Below are 7171 nucleotides of genomic sequence, written 5' to 3'. Positions count from 1 at the left end.
GCAGTGTCAGGACACTGTGTGGCCCTGACCAGTATGTTTCTCTTAGCATCCCTTCTCCTGTTCTGGCTGCAGGGGGCGCTACCACATCCCAAGCCTCTGCTCCTCACACCTCACACAGGACAGGGTGGAGAACAGGAGGGAAGGGGGTTGAAAGGGGAAAAGCTCTCGCTCTTTATCAGGAAGGAACACCTATGGAACAAAATAATACGAGTCCACGCTACAAAAATATCTCCATTTGTGTTGTAAACAAAACAATTTACAACTGTATTCATTTCCTGTGGCTGCTGTAACAAATTACCAGAAGCTGGGTGGCTTAAAACAGAACATTAGGAGTTCCCGTCGTGGTGCAGTGGTTAACGAATCCGACTAGGAACCATGAGGTTGGGGGTTCAGTCCCTGCCCTTGCTCAGTGGGTTAATGATCTGGCGTTGCCGTGAGCTGCGGTGTAGGTTGCAGACGCGGCTCGGATCCTGCGTTGCTGTGGCTCTGGCAGAGGCCGGCAGCTACAGCTCCGATTCCACCCCTAGCCTGGGAACCTCCATATGCCTCGGGAGCGGCCCAAGAAATGGCCAAAAAGACAAAAAAAAAACCACAAAAAAAAACCCAGAACATTATTTTCTCACAGATCTGGAGGCCTGACATTGATAATTAGATTCCTGGGCTGAAATCAAGGTGCCAGCAGGGCCCTACTCTCTCCAGAGGCTCTAGGGAAAAATTCTTGCCATTCCTTGCCTGGTGACTGCTGACGTTCCTTGGCTTGTGGCCAATCACAGCAGCCTTCAGAGCCAGTGTCTTCAAAACTCTGCTCTGTCTTCCTGTCATTTTCTCCTGTGTGTTTGTGCCAAATCTCCCTCCTATGAGGATACATGTACTTGCATTTAGGGCCTAATCAAATAATCCGGGGTAATCGTCCACCTCAGGATCCTTAAATTCATCACATCTGCAAAGACTCTTTCTCCAAATACGGTGATGTTTACAGGTTCCAGGGATTAGGACTTGATATCTTTGGCCTAGTACAGTCACCAACTAAACCAATAAAGTTTTGGTTTGTTACTATAATTGACTGAGGCGAAGGTCTTTTAAATAAATTTGACTGGGCTTTGTGCTGTAGCTCACAGGACAGAATTTCTTTTCTTTTCCTTCTTTTTTTTTTTTCTTTTTAGGGCTGCACCCATGGCATATGGTGGTTCCCAGCCTAGAATAGGAGCTGCAGCTGCCAGCCTACACCACAGCCACAGCAACGCCAGATTCAAGCTGAGTCTGTGACCTACACCAAGGCTGGATCCTTTAAGCCACTGAGCAGGGCCAGGGAGAGAACCCGAGTCCTCATGGATACCAGTCGGGTTCGTTACAGCTGTGCCACAACCATCGGGAACTCTTCTTTTTTTTGGCTGCACCTGCAGCATATGGAAGTTCCCTGGCCAAGGATCAAATCAGACCTGCAGCTGTGACTTACACCACAGCTTCATCCATGCTGGATCCTTAACCAACCAGGCCGAGGATCAAACCAGCACTGCCACAGAGAAAACTCTGGGTCTTTAACCTGATGCACCACAGGGGGCACACCCCAGGACAGAATTTCTAACTTTTCCTTCCACTCATTGTAAAAAGAGAAGGACTTTTCCTCTCAGGTTGCTTTATTACAGAAATTGGTTTTTATCCCAAATTACGTTACCTCAAAGTTACGCAAAGTTAAGTTGACTTGAGATTTGAACGGGGATCTAACTCCTTCTCCTGGGGTAACGGAAAGAGCATCAGTTTAGCTCTCATTCTACCAACTGGAGGGTGGGCCACAAGTTCCTCTCCTCCAACTCTGATTGAGTCTTTGATCTTTAAAGTGTTTGGGTTGGCCTGGCCTGGCCTGGCCTGAAGAATCCTTGGCAGCTCTGACATGGTTGATGGACATTTTCCTGTCCACCCTCATTCCTCACACTTAGCTCTGAAAAATATGGGGCTTTTTTCAAAAATCAGATGCCTTCCCAGTGTTGATGTTCTCTTCAGGATCTAAAGGCCATTTGAAGAGGAGGGCTCAACCTGCACCAGCCAATACGGCAGGCCTCACTGAACATGTGAAATGTGGCTAGTCCAAGTTGAGATGTAAGTGTACAATACACAGTGAATTTCAGAGACTCAGCTGAAGGAAAATAATGTAAAATCAAAATGGAGTTCCCATTGTGGCGCAGTGGGTTAAGAATCCAACATAGCCTCCATGAGGATGTGGGTTCGATCCCTGGCCTTGCTCAGTGGGTTAAGGATCCAGCACTGCCACAAGATGCGGCATAGGTTGCCGACGCAGCTCAGATCCAGTGTCACCATGACTGTGGCGGAGGCCTGCATTTGCAGCTCCAATTCCACCCTCAGCCTGGAACTTCCTTAGGATGCAGGAGCAGCTGTAAAAAGAAAAAAAGAAAAAAAAAAAGGTTTTGTTTTTTGTTTTTTTTTGCTTTTTTAGGGCAGCAGTTGCAGCATATGGAGATTCCCAGGATAGGGGTCGAATCGGAGCTACAGCTGCTGGCCTACAGCTGGGCCTTGGCAATGTGAGGTCTGAGCTGCATCTGCGACATACACCACAGCTCATGGCAATGCCAGATCCTTAACCCACTGGGCGAGGCCAGGGGTCGAACCCTCAACCTCATGGTTCCTAGTCGGATTTGTTTCCACTGGGCCATGACAGGAACTCACCAAAAAAAGTAAATTTTGTGTTGATTATATGATGAAATGATAGGTTCTTAGATATATTGGTTTAAGATACATTATTAAAATTAATTTTACCAGTTTCTTTTTATTTTATTTTATTTTTTTGTCTTTTTGCCATTTCTTGGGCCGCTCTGATAGCATATGGAGGTTCCCAGGCTAGGGGTCTGATAAGAGCTGTAGCCGCTGGCCTATGCCACAGCCACAGCAGCGTGGGATCCGAGCCTTGTCTGCGACCTACACCACGGCTCATGGCAATGCCAGATCCTTAACCCACTGAGCAAGGCCAGGAATTGAACCTGCAATCTCATGGTTCCTAGTTGGATTCGTTAACCACTGAGCCACTACGGGAACTCCAAAAGAAAAGTAATTTTTATATTGATTATATGGCGAAATGATAGGTTTTTAGATATATTGGTTTAAGATACATTATTAAAATTAATTTCACCATTTCTTTTTATTTTTTAAAGCAGATGCTAGAAACATTAAAAGCACATATAGGTTTCACATTATATTTATTTTTTCCTTTTTTCTTTTTTAGGGCCACACCTGTGGTATATAGACGTTCCCAGGCTAGGAGCCCAACTGGAGCTGTAGCTTACGCAATAGCCACAGCAATGCCAGATCCAAGCTGTGTCTGTAACCTACACTACAGCTCATGGTAATGCCGCATCCTTAACCCTCCTGAGCGAGGCCAGGGATTGAACCCACGTCCTCATGGATGCTAGCTGGGTTCATTACCACTGAGCCACGATGGGAGCTTCCACATTATATTTCTGTTGCTGTGTTCTGCCTCTAAGACCTACCAGCATTATTGGCACAAACATGGAACTGCCTCCCATGACCCCTTTAAAATGGCTATGTGCCCTGGGTACCTAGAGGCCTGCTGATACCCTGCTCTGAGAATACTGGCAGCATTTTGGATTTGTGAAAGTATCAGAGTGGTGTCCCTCCTTTCCTCCTTAAACTGTACCTTAGGGAGTTCCTGTTGTGGCACAGTGGAAACGAATCTGACTAGTATCCATGAGGACGTGGGTTTGATCCCTGGCCTTGCTCAGTGGGTTAAGAATCCCACGTGGCTGTGGCTGTGGCGTAGACTGGCAGCTGTAGCTCTGATTTGACCCCTAGCCATATGCATCGGGTGTGGCCCTAAAAAGCAAAAAAAAAGAGAAAAAGGTACTTTAAGAAATTGTAAAAGAATCTGAACCGCTCTCTCATCCCCTTGAGGTAACCAATGTTATTTCTCGATGCTGAAAAAAACATAGGCACATATAGGGAGAGTTTTTCCCACTTAGAGCTTAGAAAGATGTAATGTTATACAATTACATCTTTTTTCCCCTCTTAAATTATAGTCAGCCTTCCATATCAATAGACTCTGACCTATTTTTAATTAATTAATTAATTTGGGCCGTGGTGTGCAGAGGCTTAACGTGGAATCTCAGTTCCCAGACCAGAGGTCCAACCCAGGCAGCTGCAGTGAAAGTGCTAAATCCTGACCATTAGACCACCAGGGAATGCCCCCTGACTTTTTTTGGCCACACTCATGGCACACAGAAGTTCCTGGTCAGAGATCTAACCCATACCACAGCAGTGACTGGAGCCCCTACAGTGACAATGCCAGGACCTTAACCTGCTGAGCCGCAGAGGAGCTCCCCCTTGACCTACTTTTAATAGCAACATAACATAAGGTACTATCTATTTCCTCACTTGTGAACAGTCTCGTTGCTTCCACTGCTTGCTACCACAAACAATGCTACAAAAAAATTTCTTTCTATAGTTATTTTTTGCTTTTTAGGGCCACACCCACAGCATATGGAAGCTCCCAGGCTAGGGGTCGAATCAGAGCTGCAGCTGCTGGCCTACACCACAGCCACAGCAATGCCAGATCCAAGCCGAGTCTGCAATGTACACCACAGCTCATGGCAACGCCAGATCTCTAACCCACTGAACGGGGCCAGGGATTGAACCCGCATCTTTATGGATACTAGCTGGGTTTGCTAACCACTGAGCCACAGTGGGAACTCAAATTTTTACCAATATCCCTATTGATGAGTTTTTTTTTTTTAAAGACTAGCTCTTCAAAGTGAGATTACTATATTAAAGACTCACTACATTAAAAATTTTGCTATTGCCAATATACTTACCACGAAGGACTCAGAGTTCACAATATCATCACAACGTGTGAGTTAGCTTTCCTCACCTTTACCATCAAAAGATGGTGGTTAAAAAAAAATCAAAATCTTTTGATTTTTTGCTAATCTGAGGGGTGAAAATATTCTCATTTTCCCAGGAAATTGTATTTCCCTGACTAGCAATGAAGTTTCTTATTTATTGGCCAGTTGTACTTCTTTACCTATAAAACTGCCAGCTAGCATTCTCGGCCCATTTATCTCATCTTTTTTCCCTGTCAGTTTGTAGGAGTTCTTTGTACAGTATAGATATTAACTCTTTAGACTCCCACATTTGTATCTTCAGCCCAGACCTCTGCCCTGAACTCCAGATACATAGCTAGTTGTCCATTGGTATCTCCACTTGGAGAGGCATCTCAAATTTATTAGGTCTAAAATAGAATTTCTGGCATCCATCACATTCCCCATCTCAGTTAACGGCAACTAGGTGCTTCCACCTGCCTGGTGTCATATTTAACTTCTTTTTCTCACAGCTCACATCTGATCACACACTGCGTTGGCTCTGCCCTAAAACTATATCCAAATCTGAACACTTCCCCTGAATTCTACTGCGGCCATCCAGATCCATGTCACCATCACCTCCCTGCTGGATTTTTGCAGTAGTGACAATTGTTCTGAGCAAAGGACTATTTTCTCTTTGTTTTTGTCCATTTCACTAGCAGCCAGAATGATACTAATAAAACTATGAAAGATAAGTCACATCAGATGAATATCTCTGCTCTCTATACTTCTCATTAAGAGTGAAAGCCGGAGTTGCGGTTGGGGTGCAGTGGAAACAAATCTGCCTAGTATCCATGAGGATGCAGGTTTGATCCCCAGCCTTGCTCAGTGGGCCGGGGATCCAGTGTTGCTGTGAGCTGTGGTGTAGGTTGACAGCTGTAGCTCTGATTCCACCCCCTAGCCTGGAAACATCCATATGCTGCGGGTGCGGCCCTAAAAAGTAAAAATAAATAAATAATAAAAAGGTGTGAAATCCAAAGTTATTTCAATGGCTCATAAGGGGCTACACCTCCTCCTCAACCTTATGATGTATTATTCAATCTGCTCCCCTCTTAGCTGTACCAGTTCTTTGTGATTCCTTGAACAGACACATGCTGCTGTGCCCCAGAACTTTGAGACGTAGTTTCTGGCTGGAATGATTCCCCCAGAAGATGAGTTGTTTGCTCCCCTCATTACTTCAAGTCTTTATCACTAACAGGCTATATGTTTTACTTAATTGATAATTATTATCTGTCTCTCCCCACCAAAATATAAGCTCCAAGGTCGAGATTTTTGTCACTTTTTTTTGGCTGTGCCTGCAGGTGTGTGGAAATACTTGGGCCAGGGGTCAAACCCAAGCCACAGCTGTAACCAGAGCAACAGCAGAGACAAAATCTGCTCCTTAACCCGCTGAGCCACCATGGAACTCCAGTTTTTGACATTTTTTAAGTTCACTGCTACATCCTTGGTGCTACCGCACAGGGTAGGTGCTCAAGAAAATTTGAACTTGTAAGCAAATATTTCCCTGAGTTTATCACATGTTCTTATCTTTTGGATGCCTTCTGCTATGCAAAATGTTTTGTGTGTGTGTGCCTTTTTAGGGCTGCACCCAAGGCATATGGAGGTTCCCAGGCTAGGGGTGTAATCAGAGCTACAGCTGCCGGCCTACACCGCAGCCACAGCAATGCCAGATCTGAGCTGCATCTGCGACCTACACCACAGCTCACGACAATGCTAGATCCTTAACCCACTGAGCAAGGCCAGGGGTCGAACCTGCGTCCTCATGGATGCTAGTCAGATTCATTTCCTCTGAGCCACGACCCAAACTCCCCAATCTTTTTATTTACATACATGTCAGTTTTGAAGTTTTTCCTCTTTTATTTAAAGTCTCAACTTTTACCCCCTCAAGGACCTTTCTCTTGACTTCATTTCCTACTTTATGCAACTTTTTATTGTGGAAAAATTCAAGCATATACAAGAGTGATAGAAGTCATTCCTCGTTGGGAAATTCCCTAAAGGCAGCGGTGGCTCTGATTTTCTTTTTCTTTAAACTGTCTCCACCGTCTGCTAGGACTTTTAAGCAACCTCTGGGAATGTGTTCCCAAAGACGGATTTAAAGGCACGAGGGTTTCTCCCGGGCAGATGCCTCTCAGGTCCCCTCAGACCGCGCAGCACTGGCGGCACTCCCGGGAGCCGTGCGCTGACCGAAGGCGTTCGTACTGGTTTCTCCCGCCAGGCCTGGCCTTCCCGAAGACACTCTCACTGCCACCTCCAGGCGCGGGTTTGGCCTAGGCTGCCAGACGCGGAGG

This window comes from Phacochoerus africanus, chromosome 4 (genome assembly GCF_016906955.1).
Source record: "Phacochoerus africanus isolate WHEZ1 chromosome 4, ROS_Pafr_v1, whole genome shotgun sequence".
In the NCBI taxonomy this organism is placed as follows: domain Eukaryota; kingdom Metazoa; phylum Chordata; class Mammalia; order Artiodactyla; family Suidae; genus Phacochoerus; species Phacochoerus africanus.
This window is presented reverse-complemented; position numbering follows the sequence as displayed.